This window comes from Hordeum vulgare, chromosome 7H (assembly GCF_904849725.1).
Source record: "Hordeum vulgare subsp. vulgare chromosome 7H, MorexV3_pseudomolecules_assembly, whole genome shotgun sequence".
In the NCBI taxonomy this organism is placed as follows: Eukaryota; Viridiplantae; Streptophyta; class Magnoliopsida; order Poales; family Poaceae; genus Hordeum; species Hordeum vulgare.
The window spans coordinates 545,705,769-545,730,323 of NC_058524.1; positions in this window are offsets into that span (position 1 = coordinate 545,705,769).

Consider the following 24,555-nt stretch of genomic DNA (forward strand, 5'->3'; position numbering starts at 1 on the left):
AGGCTTATACCTCACTCATTACCTTCACCAAGTTCCCAATCTTCAGAGTTGTGTTTAATTCTTTCCAATAAGGCCCATTTGAATTCAATATCTTTCTTCATAAAGGAACCAACACAAGAAGTGTTGAGCCTGGATTGATCATTACGAGAGAGCCGAGCATTAAAATTATGAATAATAATTTATCTCGGAAACTCATGATTGGGGCATGAATATAACATTGACTTAAGCCTCCCACAATCTTGAGCGATTATTTCTCCTACAAGAGGCCAAAAATTATAAATATAATTCCGATCACGATGAACCAGATGCATAGGATAAAACTTGTGATGAAATTCCATTTTCAATCGGTTCTTGTTCCATGGTCGAATATCATCACATAGCCTATACCATGTCAACGCCTTTTCCTTCAAAGATAAAGGAAAGACCTTATTCTTGACATCATCCTCGTCCAGACCTGCAAGCTTAAATAATCCACAAACTTCATCCACATAGATTAGGTGCAAATTAGTATGTAGTGTTCCATCTCCTGCATAAGGATTAGCTAGCAATTTTCTATCGTACCCGAAGGAATTTCATAATAAATATTTTCAGTAGGTGCAGCAGGTTGAGGAGCATAACTTTGTGCTTCCGGTCGGGGTGAAGATACCTCGAACAAGCCCCTCAAAGGATTATTTTCCATAGTGACAGGTGAAAGTAAATTTCAGCACAGTATATAAATTTTTCCTTACCAAATTTCACTTACCAAAGGCTCTTCACTCCCGGCAACGGTGCCAGAAAAGAGTCTTGATGACCCACAAGTGTAGGGGATCTATCCTAGTTCTTTTGATAAGTAAGAGTGTCGAACCCAACGAGGAGCATAAGGAAATGACAAGCGGTTTTTAGTAAGGTATTCTCTGCAAGCACTGAAATTATCGGTAAGATATAGTTTTGTGATAAGGTAATTCATAACGGGTAGCAAGTAACAAATGTAACAATGGTGCAGCAAGGTGGCCCAATCCTTTTTGTAGCAAAGGACAAGACTAGACAAACTCCTATGTAAGGAAAAGCGCTCCCGAGGACACATGGGGATTTATGTCAAGCTAGTTTTCATCATGCTCATATGATTTGCGTTCGTTACTTTGATAATTTGATATGTGGGTGTACCGGTGCTTGGGTGCTGCCCTTACTTGGACAAACATACCACTTATGATTAACCTCTCTCACAAGCATCCGCAACTACGAAAGAAGAATTAAGATAAATCTAAACATAGAATTAAACATATGGATCCAAATCAGCCCCTTACGAAGCAACGCATAAACTAGGGTTTAAGCTTCAGTCACTCTAGCAACCCATCATCTACTTATTACTTCCCAATGCCTTCCTCTAGGCCCAAATACTGGTGAAGTGCCATGTAGTCGACATTCACATGACACCACTAGAGGAGAGACAACATATATCTTATCAAAATATCGAACGAATACCAAAATCACATGATTACTTATAACAAGACTTATCCCATGTCCTCGGGAACAAACGTAACTACTCACAAAGCATATTTATGTTTATGATCAGTTGCGTATTAATAATAATTAAGGATCTGGACATACAATCTTCCACCAAATAAACCAACTAGCATCAACTACAAGGAGTAATCAGCACTACTAGCAACCCATAGGTACCAATCTGAGGTTTGAGACAAAGATTGGATACAAGAGATGAACTATGGTCTGGAGAGGTGGTGGTGTTGATGAAGATGCTGATGGAGATTGACCCCCTCTCAATGAGAGGATCATTGGTGATGATGATGGCTTCGATTTCCCCTCTCCGGGAGGGAAGTTTCCCCGACGGAATAGCTCCGTCGGAGCTCTAGATTGGTTCTGTCAAAGTCCCGCCTCGAGACGGCGGCGCCTCGTCCCGAAAGGTCTAATATGATTTATTTTTTCTAGATCAAAACCCTTCATATAGGAGAAGATGGGCACCGGAGGCTTGCCAGGGGGCCCACAAGCATGTAGGGCGCGACTTGGGGGTAGGCCGTGCCCCCTGGCTTGTGACCTCTTGGTGGGTTTCCTCCGGTATTTCTTTCGCCCATTATTTTTTTTATATTCCAAAACAATTCTCCGTAATTTTTCAGGACTTTTGGAGTTGTGCAGAATAGGTCTATAAATTTGCTCCTTTTCCAGTCCAGAATTCCAACTGTCGGCATTCTCCCTCTTCATGTAAATCTTGTAAAATAAGAGAGGAAGGGCATAAGTATTGTACCATAATGTGTATTAACAGCCCCTAATGCAATAAATATTGATATAAAAGCATGATGCAAAATGGACTTATCAGCCGCATTTACCTTTCCCGTCATGTTACCTTTGACGAGCAGACTTTCCCCTTTGCCATGCTCGCCACGCCGCAGGCCACGACCGCCCCGGCCACACCAGATTCCCAACCACATTTGGCACATCACTATGTCCCACCTACCTCGTACTGCCCCCGCTGGCTGCTGCGGGACCCCGCACCCATCGGTTGCACGCCAGCCCGAGCACCTCCCATCCATGCGCCAGCCTGCGTGCCCACTACTCATCTACCGTGGCCTCCACTCACCGGGTCTCGTGCGCCCACCACCACTCCCGCGCCGCCACCTGCCCCATGCGCATCTCTCCCCTGTTTCAGTTGCTACCCCACGCTAGGCATCTATACCCCCTCCCACGCCGCTACTACACCAGCGCCCGCAACATCGCCTGCTCCCGTTTCACCACCCGCTAGTCCCACGTTACCAACTCTGACTTAGCTACCCCAGCGTGCAGTTCCGGTCTAGCCGCTGACCAACCTTCACACCATGCACACCTGAGCCAACTCAGGATTTTTCTTGCCTAAGCATCACGTCAATCTCACCGTGTCTACCATCAGCCCCAACCCTTCCTCCTATCGCACTGCGCTCAAGGATCAGAACTCGGCCGCTGCCATGCTTGAGGAATATGATGCATTGTTGTGGAATGACACTTGGTCCTTGGTTTCTTGTCCTACAGGTGCTAATGTGGTGAGCGGCAAGTGGATCTTTCGACACAAGTTCAACACCGACGACACACTGGCTCAGTCCAAGGCATAGTGGGTGTTGCGCGTCTTCACACAACAGGCGGACACTGATTACGACAAGACATTCAGTCTCGTCATGAAACCCACCATGATCCGCGTCGTCCTCGCCCTCGCCACTGGCGGCTAAAAGCACAATTCCTCCCTAGGGTAGTTTTGATAATTGATCACAACATATTCATCATTAGACTAATATGTTTATCCAAGTATATTTCAGAAATGTTCAAAAGATGCTTTGGCTAAAGGCTTATGTGGAGATGCCCCTTTGATGAAACAAAGGAATAAGATTGGCCCAAGCTTCAAGCTAGAAGACTCTTCATTTTATATTTGTGAGAAATCACTCTTGAGTCCATAGGAAAGCCAATACTATTAAAAGGGGGTGAGGTATTAAAATGAACTGGTTGCTCAAGTGCTCTAAGTTAGCCACCAAAGTACTCAGTCATTTTTCCCCACATAACCATTTTGTCCAAAACCACATATTCAAAATCGGTGCCACCAAGTTTTCCATTTCATCCTCACCGAGTTTGATCTCACACAAAACCCTAGGCATTCGCACCAAATCGATGCAACCGAAACCATATAGGTGCTACGGAGTTTGGGTGACCAACTTGTGGTTGGCTCGGTACAGAAAATCGGAATATCCGAGTTTGAGTATCGGTGTCACTGAGTTTGTTCATCTGGCCATTAGTCCCTTTTTCGGTGCCACCAGGTTGAGTATTTCAGTCCCACCGAGATTCAAAAGTTGTTGCCTTTAGTACAAGTTGGTATCACCGAGTTGATGACTTCGGTGTCATCGAGTTTGCCAGTTTTGGTGTAAATGTTCGATTTTGTGTGCTGCCTATATATACCCCTTCACCCACCTCTCATTCATGGGAGAAGCACTCAGAACATACACTTTATTGCCAGATCCATTATTCTCTGAGAGCGACCTACTCATGTGTTGAGACCAAGATATTCCATTCCAATCATTTGAAACTTGATCTCTAGCCTCCCCAAGTTGCTTTCCACCAAATCAATCTCTACTACCTATACCTATTATGTGAGAAAGTGATTTTCTGTTGAGGATACTATCTTTAGAAGCACAAGAGAAAGGAGTTCATTGTTCTACCACATCTATTACCTTTTGGAGGGTGATGCCTCCTAGATTGGTTAGGTGTCTCTTAGGAGCCTCCTACTTCGTGTTGTGGAGTGGAACCAAGATGTTTGTAAGGGCAAGGAGATCGCCTACTTCGTGGAGATCTACCGTGAGTAAGGCTAGTCCTTCGTGGACGGAAGCCAGGGTGGAATAGAGAAGGCTGCTTCTTCGTGGACCCTTCTTGGGTGGAGCCCTCCATGGACTCTCGCAGTCGTTCCCTCCGTGGGTTGAAGTCTCCACTAACATGGGCGTACGATAGCGCCACCTATCGTAACATGCCAAAAATCTCCATGTCAACCTCATGTGTTTGATCTCCCTACCTTACTCCTTTACTTTACACTTGCATGTTTTACTTTCCGCTTCTACACTCTTAGAACTGCATGTGTAGGGTGTACTTGACTTGCCTTAACGGAGAAAACTGCCCCTCAACTAAAATTTGGAAAAGGCTTAGTTTTTATCTTGGCAAGTAGTCTAATCACCCCCCTCTAGACATACTTTCGATCCTACGAGTGGTATCAGAGCTTTGGTCTTCATTGCATTGGTTTCACAACCTAGGAGAGTATGGCGTCTAGTGAGGAAATTAACACCATAGAGTTCCATATTTCGATAGCACTAATTTTGCTAGTTGGAAGCATAACATGAAAATGCATATTCTTGGCTTTAATCCTCACGTTTGGGATGTTATCCATGTTGGTGTGCAAGGTGATTTATTTGGAGAAGGGCATGAACGGATCGTGATGCGACAGCCGATGAACTGAAGATGTTGCAACTCAAAGCACAAGCCTGCGACATAATCTTCAACTGTCTATGCCCCGAAGAATTCAACAAAATCAGCCGCCTGGAGAATGCAAAAGAAATTTGGGATACTTTGATTGATATGCACTAAGTTACTGATTCTATCAGAGAATCTAAGTTGGATGTGCTTCAAAGTCATCTTGACAAGTTCAAGATGAAGGATGGTGAAGGTGTCACTTAAATGTACTCTAGGCTAGCTCTCATCACCAATTAGATTGCCGGCTTAGGAAGCAAAGAGATGACCGACAAATTCATCATCAAGAAGATAATAAGAGCTCTTGATGGAAAGTATGACACTGTGTGCACATTGACGCAAATGATACCAAACTACAAAGACAAAGACAACTGAAGTCATTGGTAGGATTGTTGCTCATGAGATGTCACTCAAGGACAAAGATGAGCTGCACAACAAGTCAAGCGGTGCTTACAAAGCTTCATGTGATGATCCTGCTACTTCAAAGGACAATCTTGTCACTGATGAAGAGATAAGCCTCATGGTCAGAAAATTCAACAAGTTCTACAAGAGTAGAGGCAAAGAGAGAAGCTCAAGCTTAAGACACGATGAGAATCATTCGTTCAGTCATGACCAAAACTGCTACAACTGTGGGAAGCCCAAACACTACTCCAATGAGTCCTTGTCTCCCTACAAACAAAGGGAAGAGTCACCTCGAAGATGAAGCTCAAAAGACGCGTCACCTCACAAAGAGAGAAGGAGTAGAGACGATTATTATGAACAAAGACACTCACGAAGAGGGAAGGAATCAGAGAAGAAGGACAAATACACCAAGAGAAGCTCAAGAAGAAGACATCAAGCTCTTGTTGGTGAATGGGTCTCTGGCTCCGAGTCGGATAACCAATCCGAGAGAAGCTACCACTCCAACTCCGATTATAGTCAAGATGAAGGTGTTGTCGGCATTGCACTTATTTGCTCCAACTCCTACGACTTATTTGATTCACCAAATGAAGGATTTGGAAACTGCTTCATGGCTAAAGTGTAACGCCCCAGACACACCAGCCGGCTATCGTTACTCCTTGCGGGATCTAGACTAGCCCCACATATCAATATTAGTCTTTTATGCGTACTTTGTCCTCACTCATGCGCACCAGGGATCAACTTCCCGGTCGGTCACCCATCCTAGAACTACTCCAAGCCAAGCGCGCTTAACCTAGGAGTTCTATTCGAATGGGCTCCCGGAAAAGTAGGAATTCCTTATTGATATGAGTAGTTTATCATCCCTAATAAGCCAGGCTATCACATACACCACAACTCAGAGGAACCGACGTCCTTGTCGGGCCACAGGAGCGTTCCCTCATGGCACAAACGTATGTGCATCCAGTCCAGTACATGTGACATGTCGTGTGCCACGACGGGTCACAAACGTCATGAACAACATGACCGGACACATATCCGCAAACATCCGTGTAACCGCGAGGGTCGGCTCTCATACCAACTTGTAACACCCAAGATGTGGTCCTATCCTTGTTTTGGCGTGAGGGCCTCAACAGGGATAGGATTGCATCTTGGGCATTTCATAAAGGCCCCAAGGTATCACACCCTGAGTATCTTGATTTCAATAGTGATGAAGATGACTTGTTACGTGAAGATGACTTGCTCTTTAATAAAACTAGTGATTGCACTAAAAATGAACTTGCTAATTATCATGCTAGTCAAGATAAATCGAATGATGATGATTAGAAAGAGAGTAAACGAATAACTGAAGAATTAAACACTCTTAAGTTAGCTAATGAAAGTACTCTAGAAGATCATAGAGAGCTTGCAAGAACTCATGAAACGCTAGGCTTCGAGAAGCTCAATTTGGAGCAAGAGCATGAGTTCGTAAAAGCGATCAATGACAATCTTCGAAAGAAGAGTTCTTCTTATCTAGCCAAATGATTACTATTATCTATTTTTGTTCCACAAGTTAAACCTAAGAACACTAGTAACAAAGGAAAGAAAGTTTATTCATCTAGTAACAACCATGCTAAGCTAAATCTAATGATGTTGTTGCTAGTAGCTCTATTGATTCCATTGATGATTCTCTTAGCCAAGTTACACTTGAGCAAGAAAACAACTTATTGAACGGGATTATAGAGAGAGGTGTCTTGAAGAGTCTTGCCAGAAGTAAGCAATTGTAGGAAATTGTGCACAAGCAAGGAGGACATCGGAAGAAACAAGGTGTTGGCTACTTCGACGTCAATGGAGATGATTGGGAAGAAGGTCCATATCCCATTCCTATGTTTGTTACTCGAGAGGAGAAGTATGATCCTACTCCTCCCAAGGAAACAAGCACACAAGATGACCTTCTACCACAAGACCACTAGGGCAAGGGAAAGCTTCAATAAGACATTTACTTATTTGAAGAGGAACCCCAAGTCAAGGTCAAGTGGATTCCCAAGGACACTTTTAGCACTACCTCATCTAGAGTTACCACAACTCCAAGGATCCCCATCAAGTTGATGTGGATTCCCAAGAGGAAGAACTAGAAAGTACTTGAGGGGTGATCCTGCCAATGAAACACTCTCATTCATTTTGGCAAGAACTATATGCAATCAATGTCAACCGTATGCATTAGTTCAAGGTAAGCAAGGAACAAGGTAATTGATGCATCTTTGGACATCATCCCATTTGTGCTTCACTCCACGTCCATAGATATTCTTGCATATGTTCCTCGTGCTTTGGGACTAACCCATGTAGGTGAGAAAAGTAAGAAACAACAAGGATTGCTCCCAACTCAAGTTGATCTTCATCAACATTGAGCATCCACCACTACTTCACCTACTTGAAGTCTTCTATGATAAAACCCAAGATTAGTTTGTCCCTATTAGGGGGATGTCATATCAAGGGGTAGTTGTTGGAAATATTCCCTAGAGGCAACGATACAACCGTTATTATTATATTTCCTATTTCAAGATAATCGTTTGTTATCCATGTTATAATTGTATTGAATGAAAACATAGATACATGTGTGGATACATAGACAAAACAATGTCCCTAGCAAGCCTCTAGTTGGCTAGCTAGTTGATCAAGGATAGTCAAGGTTTTTTGACTATATGCAAGTGTTGTCACTTGATAACTGGATCACATCATTAGGAGAATCATGTGATGGACTAGACCCAAACTATGAACGTAGCATGTGATCATGTCATTTTATTGCTATTGTTTTCTACGTGTCAAGTATTTATTCCTATGACCATGAGATCATATTACTCACTGACACCGGAGGAATACCTTGTGTGTATCAAACGTCGCAACGTAACTGGGTGACTATAAAGGTGCTCTAGAGGTATCTCCGAAGGTGTCCGTTGAGTTAGTATGGATCAAGACTAGGATTTGTCACTCCGTGTGACGGAGAGGTATCTCGGGGCCCACTCGGTAATACAACATCACACACAAGCCTTGCAAGCAATGTGACTAAGTGTAAGTCACGTGATCTTGTATTACGGAACGAGTAAAGAGACTTGCCGGTAACGAGATTGAAATAGGTATGCGGATACTGACGATCGAATCTCGGGCAAGTAACATACGGAAGGACAAAGGGAATGACATACGGGATTATATGAATCCTTGCCACAGAGGTTCAACCGATAAGATCTTCGGAGAATATGTAGGATCCAATATGGGCATCCAGGTCCCGCTATTGGATATTGACCGAGGAGTGTCTCGGGTCATGTCTACATAGTTCTCGAACCCACAGGGTGTGCACACTTAAGGTTCAATGATGGTTTTAGTATAGTTGAGTTATATGTGTAGTTACCGAATGTTGTTCGGAGTCCCGGATGAGATCACAGACATCACGAGGGTTTTCAGAATGGTCCAGAAACGTAGATTGATATATAGGATTGTTTCATTTGGTCACCGGAAAGTTTCGGGCATTACCGGTAGTGTATCGGGAGTGACGAATGGGTTCCGGGTATTCGCCGGGAGGGGCCCACCCACCCGGGAGTGATCCCAGTGACCCTAGGGTGGTGCACCAGCCCTTATTGGGCTGGTGAGGCCAGCCCAATAGGGCGATGGCACCACAAGGGAAAAATACCAAAGGAAAGGGAAAAAACAAAGAAAGAGGGAGGTGGGAAGGGAGAGGAGGACTCCTCCTTCCCCAAACCGAATTGGAGTTAGAGTCCTCCTCTCCACTTCGCCGGCGCCCTTGGGGCTCCCTTGAGACCCAAGGCTAGCCCCTCCCCACCTCCTATATATACTGGTGGTTTTAGGGCTTTTGAGACGCAAATTTGCCACGTGCAACTCAAACCTATACCACATAGTTTCACCTCTAGATCGGATTTCTGCGGAGCTCGGGCGGAGCCCTGCAGGAGTAGATCATCACCACCACCGGAGCGTCGTCACGCTGTCGAACAACTCATCTACTTCTCCATCTCTCTTGCTGGATCAAGAAGGCCGAGATCATCATCAAGCTGTACGTGTGCTGAACGCGGAGGTGCCGTCCGTCCGGCGCTAGATCGAAACGGATTGTGTGACGACGATGATTTGAATCACTAAGCTGTACCACTACATCAACCGCGTTTCTTAATGCTTCCCACTTAGCGATCTACAAGGGTACGTAGACCTAATCTCCTCTCGTAGATGGACATCACCATGATAGGTCTTCGTGTGCGTAGGAAATTTTTTGTTTCCCATGCAACGTTCCCCAACAGTGGCATCATGAGCTAGGTTCATTGGTAGATGTTATCTTGAGTAGAATACAAAAGGTTTTGTGGACGTTGATGTTCGATTTTCTGCCCTCCTTAGTCTTTTCTCGATTCGGCGGTATTGTTGGATTGAAGCGGCCCGGACCGACATTACTCGTACGCTTACGAGAGACTGGTTTCATCAACTGACATGCAACTCGTTGCATAAAGATGACTGGCGGGTGTCAGTTTCTTCAACTTTAGTTGAATTGGTTTTGACCAAGGCGGTCCTTGGAGAGAGGTTAAATAGCAATTTGCACATCTCCATTGTGGTTTTTGCGTAAGTAAGATGCGATCATACTAGATAACCATTGCAGCCACGTAAAACATGCAACAACAAATTAGAGGACGTCTAACTTGTTTTTGCAGGGTATGCTTGTGATATGATATGGCCAATGATGTGAAGTGATATATTGGATGTATGAGATGATCATGTTGTAATAGTTAATATCGACTTGCACGTCGATGCTACGGCAACCGGCAGGAGCCATAGGGTTGTCTTTAAACTAACGTTTGTGTTTGCAGATGCGTTTACTATAATGCTAGGTCGTAGCTTTTGTAGTAATAGTATAGATAGAACGACAACCTTGATGGCAGCACGATGATGGAGATCATGGTGTGGCGCTGGTGACAAGAAGATCATGTCGGTGCTTTGGTGATGGAGATCCAGAAGTAGAAGATGATGGCCATATCATGTCACATATGAATTGCATGTGATGTTAATCCTTTTATGCACCTTATTTTGCTTAGAACGACGGTAGCATTATAAGGTGATCTCTCACTAAAATTTCAAGATGAAATTTTGTTCTCCCCGGCTGTGCACCTTTGCGATAGTTCGTCATTTTGAGACACCACGTGATGACCGGGTGTGAAAGACTCAACGTTCACATACAACGGGTGCAGAACAGTTGCACACCGGAACACTTGGGTTAAACTTGACGAGCCTAGCATGTGCAGACATGGCCTCAGAACACATGTGACTGAAAGATCGAGCATGAATCATATAGTTGATATGATTAGCATAGAGATGCTTACCACTGAAACTATTCTCAACTCACGTGATTATCGGACTTGAGTTAGTGGATTTGGATCATGTACCACTCAAATGACTAGAGAGATGTACTTTTTGAGTGGGAGTTTATCAGTTATTTGATTAGTTAAACTCTAGTTATCTTAAACATAGTCTAAGTCCACTTTGCAATATTTTATGTTGTAGATCAATGGCTCACGCGGTAGCAACCCTGAATTTCAATACGTTCCTAGAGAAAGCTAAGTTGAAAGATGATGGAAGCAACTTTGTAGACTGGGCTCGTAATCTAAAGCTGCTCCTGCAAGCTGGGAAGAAGGATTATGTCCTTAATGCTGCGCTAGGAGATGAACCACCTGCTACGTCTAGCCAAGATCTTTTGAACGCTTGGTTAACACGTAACGAGGACTACTCAGTAGTTCAATGTGCACTCTTGTATGGATTTGAACCGGGACTTCAACGTCGCTTTGAGCGTCATGGAGCATATGAGATATTCCAGGAGTTGAAGTTTATCTTTCAGAAGAACGCCCGAATCGAGAGGTATGAGACCTCTAATAAATTCTATGCTTGCAAGGTGGAGGGGAATTCGTCTCTAAGTGAACATGTGCTCAAAATGTCTGGGTACTCAAACCGTCTAGCTGAGCTGGGGATTGAACTCCCGCAAGAGGCTATCACTGACAGAATTCTTCAATCACTGCCACCTAGCTATAAGAGCTTTGTGTTGAACTATAACATGCAAGGGATGAACAAGTCACCTGGCGAGTTATTCGCGATGCTGAAAGTCGCAGAGTCAGAACTCCGAAAAGAGCATCAAGTGTTGATGGTCAATAAGACCACTCGTTTCAAGAGAAACGGCAAAGGCAAGAATGGTAACTCCAAGAAGAGTGGCAAGCCTATTGCCAATCCGACGAAGAAATCCAAGGATGGACCTAAGCCTCAAACAGAGTGTTATTATTGCAAGGGAATGGGTCACTAGAAGCACAACTGCTCCAAGTATTTGGCTGATAAGAAGGCGGCCAAGGAAAAATCAGGTATATTTGATATACATGTTATTGATGTGTACTTAACTAACTCTCTTAGTAGTGCCTGGGTATTTGATACCGGTTCTGTTGCTCATATTTGCAACTCAAAGCAGGAACTACGGAATGAACGAAGGCTGGCAAAGGATGAAGTGACGATGCGCGTGGGAAATGGTTCCAAGGTTGATGCAATCGCTGTCGGCACAGTCTCACTTCAGTTACCATCAGGATTAGTTATGAACTTAAATAATTATTATTTAGTGTCTGCGTTAAGCATGAACATTATATCTGGATCTTGTTTATTGCGAGACGGTTACTCGTTTAAGTCAGAGAATAATGGTTGTTCTATTTCTATGAGTAATATGTTTTATGGTCATGCACCCAATGTGAGAGGATTGTTCATATTGAATCTTGATAGAGATGATACACATATACATAACACTGAGACCAAAATATGTTGAGTTAACAATGATAGCGCCATGTTTTTGTGGCACTGCCGCTTAGGTCATATTGGTGTAAAGCGCATGAAGAAACTCCATTCCGATGGGCTTTTGGAGTCACTTGATTTTGAATCACTTGACACATGTGAACCATGCCTCATGGGCAAGATGACTAAGACTCCGTTGTCCAGAACAATGGAGTGTGCAAGTGACTTGGTGGAAATCATACATACCGATGTATGCGGTTCGATGAGTGTGGAGGCGCGCGCTAGATATCGTTATTTTCTCACCTTCAGTGACGATTTGAGTAGGTATGGATATATCTACTTGATAAAGCACAAGTCTGAAACGTTTGAGAAGTTCGAGCAATTTCAGAGTGAAGTTGAAAATCATCGTAACAAGAAGATCAAGTTCCTACGTTCTGATCGTGGGGGTGAGTATCTGAGTTTCGAGTTTGGTGCTCACTTAAGACAATGTGGAATTGTTTCATAGTTGATACCGCCTGGAACACCACATCGTAATGGTGTGTCCGAACGTCGTAATCGTACTTTGTTAGAAATGGTGCGATCTATGATGTCTCTTACCGATTTTCCGTTATCGTTTTGGGGTTATGCATTAAAGACAGCTGCATTCACTTTAAATAGGGCACCGTCAAAATCCGTTGAGACGACACCATACGAGTTTTGGTATGGCAAAAGACTAAAGTTGTCGTTTCTTAAAGTTTGGGAATGTGATGCTTATGTCAAAAAGCTTCAGCCTGTAAAGCTGGAACCCAAAGCGGAAAGATATGTCTTCATAGGTTATCGAAAGGAGACAGTTGGGTACACCTTCTATCTCAAATCTGAGGGCAAAGTGTTTGTTTCTAAGAACAGAGCTTTTCTTGAGAAGGAGTGTCTCTCGAAAGAATTGAGTGGGAGGAATGTAGAACTTGATGAGGTTGTCGAACCTCTAATCCCTCTAGATGGTGAAGCGGCAGGAGGAAACCTCTGTCGAAGCGACGCCGGTTGAGGAGGAAGTTAAAGATGATGATCATGAAATTTCGGATCAAGTTCCTATCGGATCTCACAGGTCGACAAGATCATGTACTGCTCGTGAGTGGTACGGTAATCATGTCTTATCAATCATGTTGTTAGACAACAATGAACCTGCGAATTATGAAGAAGCAATGGTGGGCCCGGATTCCAACAAATGGCTGGAGGCCATGAAGTCCGATATAGGATCTATGTATGAAAACAAAGTGTGGACTTTGGAAGTATTACCCGAAGGTCGCAAGGCTATTCAGAACAAATGGATCTTTAAGAAGAAGACGGACGCGGACGGTAATGTGACCGTTTATAAAGCTCGACTTGTGGCAAAGGGTTTTTCACAAGTTCAAGGAGTTGACTACGATGAGACGTTCTCACCAGTAGGGATGCTTAAGTCCGTCCAAATCATGTTAGCAATAGCTGCATTTTTCGATTATGAAATCTTGTAGATGGATGTCAAAACGGCGTTCCTTAACGGTTTTCTTACGGAAGAGTTGTATATGATGCAACTCGAAGATTTTGTCGATCCAAAGAATGCTAACAAAGTATGCAAGCTCCAGCGATCCATTTATGGACTGGTGCAAGCATCTCGGAGTTGGAATAAGTGCTTTGTTGAGGTGATCAAAGCATTTGGTTTTATACAAGTGGTTGGAGAATCTTGTATTTACAAGAAAGTGAGTGAGAGCTTTGTGGCGTTTCTAATATTATATGTGGATGACATATTGCTGATTGGAAACAACGTGGAGTTTTTGGAGAGCGTAAAGGATTACTTGAATAAAAGTTTCTCAATGAAGGACCTAGGAGAAGCTGCTTACATTCTAGGCATTAAGATCTATAGGGATAGATCGAGACGCCTGATAGGACTTCCACAAAGCACATACCTTGATAAAGTTTTGAAGAAGTTCAAAATAGAGCAGTCCAAGAAGGGGTTCTTGCCAGTGTTACAAGGTATAAAATTGAGTAAGACTCAGTGCCCAGCAACTGCGGAAGATAGAGAATAGATGAGTTCCATCCCCTATGCTTCAGCCATAGGTTCTATCATGTATGCAATGATGTGCACTAGACCGGACGTCAGCTTGGCCATAAGTATGGCAGGCAGGTTTCAAAGTAATCCAGGAGTGGATCACTGGACAACGGTCAAGAATATTCCAAAGTACCTGAAAAGGACTAAGGAAATGTTTCTCGTTTATGGAGGTGACGAAGAGCTCGTCGTAAAGGGTTACGTCGACGCAAGCTTTGACACTGATCCGGATGACTCTAAGTCTCAAACCGGATATGTATTTATTCTTAATGGGTGTGCGGTAAGCTCATGCAGTTCCAAGCAAAGCGTCGTAGCAGATTCTACATGTGAAGCGGAGTACATGGCTGCCTCGGAGGCAGCTAAGGAGGGTGTCTAGATGAAGCAGTTCATGACGGATCTTGGAGTTGTGTCGATCGCACTAAATCAATAACTCTGTTCTGTGACAACACTGGTGTCATTGCTTTAGCAAAGGAACCAAGGTTTCACAAGAAGACCAGCCACATCAAACGACGCTTCAACCTCATTCGCGACTACGTCGAAGGAGAGGACGTAAATATTTGCAAAGTGCACATGGATCTGAATGTAGCAGATCCGCTGACTAAACCTCTTCCATGCGTAAAACATGATCAACACCAGAACTGTATGGGTGTTAGATTTATTACCATGTAAATCGCATGGCGATGTGAGGACTACATTATTGACACTAGTGCCAGTGGGAGACTGTTGGAAATATTCCCTAGAGGCAATGATAAAATAGTTATTATTATATTTCCTGTTTCAAGATAATCTTTTATTATCCATGCTATAATTATATTGAATGAAAACATAGATACATGTGTGGATACATAGACAAAAAAATGTCCCTAGCAAACCTCTAGTTGGCTAGCCAGTTGATCAAGGATAGTCAAGGTTTTCTGACTATATGCAAGTGTTATCACTTGATAACTGGATCTCATCATTAGGAGAATCATGTGATGGACTAGACCCAAACTATGAACGTAGCATGTGATCGTGTCATTTTATTGCTATTGTTTTCTGCATGTCAAGTATTTATTCCTATGACCATGAGATCATATAACTCACTAACACCGGAGGAATACCTTGTGTGTATCAAACATCGTAACGTAACTGGGTGACTATAAAGGTGCTCTACAGGTATCTCCGAAGGTGTCCATTGACTTAGTATGGATCAAGACTGGGATTTGTCACTCTGTCTCACGAAGAGGTATCTCGGGGTCCCACTCGGTAATACAACATCATACACAAGTTGTCGTGGTTTTGTCACGGCAGATGTCCTCGTGAAAGGACTTAGAGATCGAGCCATCGCACCTTGGTGGCGACACAAAGGGGGTGAGCGAAAGCGAGACTCAGATTTACCCAGGTTCGGCCCCTCGTGAGGAGGTAAAAGCCTACGTCCTGCTTTGTGTGGATTAATAATGGTTTCGATTACAAGGAGGGCGTAACTCGCCTGACCTAGCTCTCGATTCTATCTGGCTTGCCTGACCTCTCCCCGGGACTCGCCTTTATATACAGGTCAAGGCCCTAGGGTTTACAAAGTCCTGCCATTCTACTCTTGGTAGCTTTCCTTATCTCTAAGTCGGCGTGTTCCCCATGATCAGGAGCTTCCTTGATATTCCATCATCCGCACGATCCTTTTGAACCACCCTTCAGCTCCTGGCACATAGCTAATGGTGAGTCGCCCCTTTGGTGACCCGGCCCATTAAGGGTGGGTTACCCATAGGTAATATCCCCAACATTAGGCCCCAGATTATCATGAATTCCTTCGTGTCAATAAACTCCCATCAACTTGGGGTGACTCTCCTCAATTCTAACCTTCGGCGAATGTTAAGTCCCCATCCATTGTACTTAACCTGAGTCGCCATGTAGTATTAAATGGCGTCACCTCATCCCCTTAGTTCCAGGACTCCTAACACTGTAACCGTCAACGGATCTTTTGCCCATAATTGCTTATCCCAAAAATCTAGGCGCCATCATCGCGATCTCTGACTTGTCGCTTCAATCTCCGCCTCGACAGCCTCGTGTTCCGTTCCTGTCCTTTAAATAACAAGAGAAATGGGGGGAGAGTACCCCGTCACCAACCTCCGTTTCGTCCTCGTCTTCCTCGGGCCCTTCATCTCCGAACACCAGCGCCTCGGCGTTGTCTCCGAGCACCAGCGCCCCGGCGTCGCCTCCAGTTCCCGGAGCTTCTTGATCGACCGCGACCTTCCAGGCGTCAAGGAACACAAAGCATCGAGTATTCGTCCCCGACATCGATCTCCTGTTCTGAGGTACGCTCCTTCCCACCATTTAGGGTTAGGCCGAGAATGCCATGACTGCAGCCTCTTGCGAGCTAGTTTCTACAATGCGATGAACACCCTCAACTGCTTTAGATCCGTTCCATGTTCCCGTAATAGACCTTGGGCAGTAGCAAGCTTCGGCCATTTAATCACGTCCCTTTGCCAGCTTAAATCTGCATACTGCTGACCAACATTGTCGCTGTGTTATATGCATAGTTCATCACCATTATCTCAAGCAATATCCTTCTATTTTGACCTATTCGTAGATCCATAATTTACTGGCCATCTTTAGAAACATGTTTGTTCATCGGCTGATAATATCTCTAAGGAAGAAAAACACCTCTCAGAGTCGCCGCTTAGCTTCAGTCTTCATAGCGACTTAGTTTCATTACTATAGCCATGATGCCTTCTCTTCCAGGCTGAAGGGCGAGTTAGAATACCCTTGAAGACATACCCGTAGATCGCCCAAATAGCGGGCTATGATGTACGTCAACATTTTGGCGGGTTACCAAATCTTTTACGAACACCTTAGGCCCATACCGGCGGGTTAGAACATCTCCTAGTCTTTTACTCAGTCGCCTCGTTCCCCTCTCTTTTGTAGTTATGGCCATTATGAAGTGTGACTGGTTAGCAACCAAAGTCGATGATGTCACGCTTGAGAAGTTCATCAAGGCGGGTCTCCTTGATAGCAAGGAAACCATTGGTTGGAGAACCGCCCCGGGCGAGTTGACTCCCAACCCCACTCCAAGAGAAGTGGTAATCTTTACCGATTACCTTGAGCGTGGTTTTAAACCGCGTGGGTCAAAGTTTTTCCGGGACGTCTTGCATTTCCTCAACGTCCATCCTCAAGATGTGGGACCCAATTCCATCAGCAACCTATGCCAGTTCCAGGTCTTCTCCGAAGTATATTTGCAGAGAGAACCCGTGGTCCCCTTATTCTGGAACTTTTTCCATCTAAACCGCCAGACCGAGTTTCCCAACGGTCCCAACCATGAGCTCGGAGGAGTCAACATCCAAAGACACCGCGAGCGTGGATTCCCGATAGTTCTCTTTCCCAGCCATCCCAAAGGCTGGGCCGAGTCATGGTTCTACTACCGAGACACTTCTCCACTAGGCGAGAACCCTCTCCCGGGCTTCAGAGCAGACCGCCTGCCCATGGACTTCAAATTTCCAGATAAGCTCACAGAAGAGGAAGAGTCGGAGTTTATCCCAATCTTCTCCGAGTTAAAATCTCTGAACAACAATGGGCTCATCGGCATCGACCTATTCCGCTGCTGGATAGGATGGAACATCCTTCCCCTGAGTCACCGTGACGGGCTGATGTATCACTACGACGGCACAGTAGACCATCCATAGTGCGCCAGCCGCCACCGGCTCTCAGAAAGCGAAATTGTCGGAGTCATCAAGAGACTAACCGGCGAGACTTTGGAAGAATGTGCCAAGATCGGTTTTAACCCTTCTCCCGCGCCAACCCGGTGCCACCAGTAAGAATCCAAGCCGCCCTTTGTCTTATTTATACTTAACAATGTTCGTGCCTTAAGATTTGCCTCCATCCATCAGAAAACCTATGTGTTTTGGCGAAGGGGCCCCAAAACGGCCGCCCTGAAGTCCACCAAGGTGCCAGCAAAAAACAAGAAGACAGTGAGCAAAAAGAAAGCCGCCACAAAAGATTCATCTTTTGTTGGCGACTCACCCGCAGATGAGGCACACTCAGAGGTAAGGTTTTCCCCTCGCTCCTCATCTGTGTGTTCTCACTTAAGTTTACACCATACATCCTTATGTGTAGGCCGACGATGATGAGAGAAAAAATGATGCAGTCGAGGTAATTTCTATTTCTTCTGACTCACCTTCTCCTTCCCCTAGACCAGCCTGGCGGATCTGCAGAAAAGTGCCCATGTCTCACCCACATGCTTATTTGGACCCTGATTTCCTTTTGAAGAAAGCAAGATTTACCCCCTCGCAAGACCCGTAGTCGCTCTAGCGACTTGATCACCGGACTGCCTGAGAAGACAACCGATCGAAAATGCACCAGCAAGGTACATTCTTGTTGTATTATACCCTTTTGTCGTGTGAAATATGACTCACCACTTTGTAAACTTTAAGCCTTTGTTATGTCAGACTTCTCCCCCTACATCTGGCGACTCGACAATATCTGCTCTCCCGCCGATGATTTGTGTGCAAGGGTGAGTCTTCTTTGCTAATCCAATTTATTTTAAACAATGATATGCGATTTTAATGTTGGTGCCTTTGTCGCAGGGCACAAGAAAGAAAAGAAAAATCGGTGACTCTCCTTCTATTCTCCGAACATCTGATGCCTTAGGCGCGAGCACCTCTGTTCCTGAGACTGATGAGGAGCAAACGGTGGCTTGTGATATTCCTGCGGGCGATATTCCCGAAACCCGGGATGACTCGCCCGTCATTTTGAAGGAGACCGCTGGTCAGAGTAACCCGCCTTTCCCCTGATTCAGACACAGAACCCCTCAAGCTCCCCCGATATGAAAAGTTGGAGTTCGACCAGCTTTGCTCCGGCTTCACGATTCATCTGGAGAGGGATTCCAAACTGAACAAGAGCTTGCTCCGTCTTATAAGGACTAAACATGAGGTATGTTGATGTATTTTCCTGCACCCATTAGCCTTCCAAGGGCCGGCTCATCTTTTGAAAGATGAGCCGGGTTTTGTATTAGAAAAATTCTCCAAACAGTAGCCCCCAAGGGCTGGATCATCTTTTTGGAAGATGAGCCGGGTCTTTGTATGTAGAGAAAAAAAACTTCAACCTGTAGCCCCCAAGGGCCGGGTCATCTTTTGGAAGATGAGCCGGGTCTTTGTAGTAGGGAAAAAACTTCAACCTGTAGCCCCCAAGGGCCGGGTCATCTTTTGGAAGATGAGTCGGGTCCTGCATATGGTATGATTTTGAGAAAAATCATACATTAGCCCCCAAGTATCAGGAGTATTGCTTGCAATAATGTTGAAACTTGTCTCCCCAAATTTGATGTGCAGGAGTCTGTGGCAAAGACTGAGTCGGCGGTGGCCGACTTAAAGAAAAATCCGGCTGAACAACAGGATGCCCACTCCGAGTTGGAGATGAAATCCCGCTTATTGCAGGCTGAGCTAGAGAAGATGACGGCTGACCAGAAGAAATTTGTGAAGAAAGCCAAGGCCGATCAAGCTGCCATTCTAAAGCGTGCGGAGCAAGCTGAGGAGAAATTGGAAGCCGCCCAGCAAGATCTAACCCGCTTAAAAAAAGCATGTGTCCAATATGAGAGTCGCCATGTTTGGTAAGCGTTATCCTTTAGCTGTTTGATTAACTAATCTGGTACCAAAAACTATCAAATACTGATGTACCCTTTGCAGGTGCATGAGCCGCCAATCTTCCGGACGATTGCCTGCTTAAGTTAAAAGCCATATATACCTTTGCCGAGCAACTATACACCGGGGGCGTGCTATCAATCAAGGCAGTGATGGGCAATAAGGGACTAGTGATGACCATCAAGCAGATGCTTGGCTTCTTGTCTACATTGCCTCCTCAGATAGAGGAGTTAAAAAGATCAGCCGCCCGAAAGGGAGTGTTGAACACCCTGAGTCGGTGGTTAGCTTACGCCCCTGAGCTCAAAACCGAAGAAATAGTCGCCGGCTACCCCGAGCTGAAAGAGGACGGGTCAGAATTCACCGAGGTGGACTATCAACGAACCATCGTAGAATCTCGTTATGCGGCGACTCAACTGGCAGCCAGTTTAGATCTGAACAAATACCAAGCCGCCTATGATGAGAGCAAAAAGAAGGTGACACATCCTTCATATGAAACTGCTAGTCTGGTTCCTAGTCGTCCCAAGAATCCTTTTGATCTTGACATGGATCTATCTCTCTTCGTTAATGATGAAGACGAGTTCATTGCCTTGTCCAAGTGTAACTGGAAACTGCGCGACTTACGAATTGAAGGCGGGGAGAGCTCAAAGCAAGGCGACTCGGTGGTGGCCTGATGCGCCCATGGATCCTTCCTTTACTGGGGGATGACACCCATTCTGGCCATGCGAGCCATGTAATAGCCTTGGTAGTATGTGTGGAACACCAAGTATGTTGTATTGTTTTTTGATGGAACCACTGGTAGTCCTTGAATCGTATGCATGACTCGCCTGGAATTTGTTGATAAACCAAGGAATGTCTCAAAAAATTCCTAGTATGTTAGGAAAAACAGCAGCCGAGTCAGTAAGTGCATGGCCAGGAATAAACCAGCCCCCTGGATCATGGCAAGAGATAAATTAGCCCCCGGGATATGGCGAGAAATAAATCAGCCCCCGGGTTACGACTAGAAATATGAGTCGGGGCAAGTTATAATCAAAGCCGGCTCAAAGTAAAAAAATTATTGACTCAATGAGTTGCGATAGGATAAGACGAGTTTGCAAAACTCTAGTGTTACCCTTAGGAAGCTTTTGCAAAAAAGCCTTGTTGTTTTAGACCGGCTGATCAGGCGCGAGTCAAGCTTTTGTGAAGCAAGTTCAATGAACCAATGGTTTCTCTATTTTCCATGTGTGACTCTGGCCGGTACCTTTTATGTTTTAACCAAGGCGAGTTCAGGGTCCAAATAATGGATTGACTCGCCTGGAGTACATAGGTCCATGTGGCGACTTGTCCAACACATAGTCCAGTATAACCATTGGTAATGCGGTAATTTTTCGCTAGCCAAGAGGGTATTCAGGCTGAACTCAATAAGTGGAAGCCCCCAAGTGACCTATGGTTTAGGAAGAAACCAGGCATAGGATTACAGAAGCGTATACGCTCTTACTGCAAAACGACTTGGGGACTAGTAGCCCCCAAGTAAGCCGGTTCAATTCTCAAAACCATATAAGGCGCCTATGTTTGGACCGTGCGACGTGGCAACGTTGGTCCTCTTTGGCGGTTATCAAAGCCCAGTTTTGAAGCAAGTGCAATATGGCGACTTACGCTCTTTGACTTTGATAGCGTCCATGTTTGGGCGACTTATAGAACAATAAAGACTCATGCTTTCAAAATCTGAAACGGCAAAGGACCCCGAAATTCGTGGGTGCCGGCTTTATTGCTTTCATAATTCATGGATTACAATTTGCTAAAAACTGATAAAGAAAAAAGAGGGAGCTCATGGCTCTAAGTGTAGTAATGCTGCAGATGGGCTATGTTCCACGGGCGAGTTGTCTCAACCTCCGTAGTTGGCCGATCTGGGCGAAGATCCATCAAATAGTATGAGCCGTTCTGAAGATTCTTGCTGACGACAAACGGTCCTTCCCATGGAGGTGATAACTTGTGCATACGAGTATGATCTTGAATCAAACGAAGCACTAAGTCGCCTTCTTGGAAAGCTCGGCTCTTGACATGGCGACTATGATAATGTTGCAAGTCCTATTGGTAAACCGTCGACCGTGACGCGGCCAAGTCACGTTCCTCCTCCAAAGCATCCAGCAAGTCTTGTCGCGCGAACTCGTTATCCTGCTCCACATAGGCGGCAACTCGTGGGGAATCATGTTTGATGTCACTTGGTAACACCGCTTCTGCCCCGTAGACCAGAAAGAAAGGAGTAAAACCCGTGGAGCGGTTTGGAGTCGTCTTGATACTCCATAGTACTGATGGAAACTCCTCGATCCAACATCCTGGTGTGCGTTCCAAAGGTACCATGAGCCGAGGCTTAATCCCCCGCAATATTTCCTGATTCGCCCTCTCTGCCTGTCCATTGGACTGGGGATGTGCAACTGCGGAAACATCAAGTCGGATATGCTCTCGTGAACACAACTCTTGCATTGCGCCTTTGGATAGGTTAGTACCATTGTTAGTAATGATACTATGTGGATATCCGAACCTGAAAATCAGCTTCTTCAAGAATTTGACGGCCGTATCAGCGTCACAACTGCTAACATGTTCTGCCTCCACCCATTTGGTAAATTTGTCAACCGCCACCAACGGATGAGTTTTTTTGGTGGAAGACATTTTGAAGGGACCGACCATATCAAGCCCCAGACTGCAAACGGACAAATGATTGGTATCATCCGCAATTCCTGAGACGGTACATGCATCTGGCGTCCAAACTTTTGGCAACCATCACATCGGCAAATGATCTCCTCTGCGTCTGCGTGAGCCGTCAACCAATAAAACCCATGTCTGAAGGCTTTAGAAACCAAGGATCGGGACCCAGCATGATGAGCACAGTCGCCCGCGTGAATCTCATTGAGAATCATACATACTTCTTCAGAAGAAACGCATCTTTGAAATACCCCTGAGGTGCTTCGTTTGTGTAACTCGCCATTGTGTATGACCATGGATTTGCACCGACGGACAATTTGGCGAGCTAGCAACTCGTCGGCAGGTAACTCGCCTCTGGTTAGATACACCATGTAGGGAATCGCCCAGTGTGGAGTAGCATGGAGAGCCGCTACGAGTTGAGATTCGGGGTCTGGTACCGCTAGATCTTCCTCCGAAGGCAGTTTTACTGAAGGGTTATGTAATATATCCAAAAAGACATTGGGATGAACCGGCTTACACTGCGAACCAAGGCGAGAAAGAGCGCCCGCTGCTTCGTTAAGCCCTCGGTCGATGTCAGCCACTTGATAGCCATTGAAATGACCCGCCACATCTGACATAGCTCGTCTGTAAGCCGCCATCAGAGGGTCTCGTGAATCCCTGGTGCCAGAAACCTACTGCGCCACCATATCTGAATCGCCCAAAATCTCACTCGCGTGAGGTTCATCTCCTTGGCGAGTCGCAAACCATGGAGCAAAGCTTCATATTATGCTGCATTATTGGTACATGGGAACATGAGCCGGAGGACATAGCAAAACTTGTCACCTCGAGGCGAAGTTATCACCACACCAGCCCCCGAGCGTTCCAACTGTCTGGACCCATCGAAATAGATGGTCCAATATGTAAGATCTGGTCTTTCCTCAGGGATTTGTAACTCGGTCCAATCATTGATTAAGTCCACGAGCGCTTGAGATTTGATAGCTGTCTGAGGTGTATATCCGTCCAGTAGCCTCTCGGTTCTGTATGATGTCGCCGAGGGGGGCGGAGCTGACAACCATGATTGGGTGTTCCTGGAAGTAATGTTTCAGCTTTCGACTCGACATGAACACCACAAAAACCAACTTTTGCCAATGTGGGTAGCGTTGCTTGGAGAGGGTGAGGACCTCACCAATGAAATACATCGGTCGCTGGACGGGGTATTCCTTTCCTTCTTCCTTTCGCTCGACAACTATTTCCACGCTGACTGCTTTGGAATTGGCTGCAATGTACAGGAGCATAGGTTCCTTATCTGCCGGAGCCGCCAACACTGGCGGGTAAGCTAATTGCCGCTTCAAGGCTTTGAAGGCTTCGTTGGCCTCGTCTGTCCATACGAAACGATCGGTTTTCTTGAGCAGCTGGTAGAGAGGGATGGCCTTCTCCCAAGGTGACTTATGAAATGGATCAAGGCCGCGATTCGATCCGCCATGCGCTGCACCTGGTTAACGTTGGCTGGTTTCCCAAGTGAAGTAATTGCCTCAATCTTGTCCGGGTTGGCCTTGATGCCACGTTCTGATACCAAGAAACCCAATAGCTTCCTCGCAGGGACACCAAAAACACACTTGGTGGGGTTTAGCCTCATCTGGTAAATACGCAGGTTGTCGAAGGTTTCTTTGAGATCCTCCAAGGGCGACTCCTTGCGGTGAGATCTGACCACGATGTCGTCCACATAAGCGTGGACGTTGCGGCCTATCTGGCTGTGTAAGCAGTTTTGGATGCAGCGCTGGTAAGTCGCCCCCGCACTCTTGAGCCCAAACGTCATGGACACATAACAGAAAGCTCCGAACAGGGTTATGAAGGACGTCTTCTCCTGATCCACCACCGCCATCTTTATCTGGTGGTATCCCGAATAAGCGTCCAAGAAACACAGACGTTCGCAACCCGCTGTCGAATCAATAATTGATCAATGCGGGGAAGGGCGAACGGATCCTTCGGGCAGGCTCTGTTAAGGTCAGTGTAATCAATGCACATGCGGAAAGTGCCATCTTCTTGAGCACCAGGACTGGGTTAGCCAGCCATTCTGGGTGGAAAACC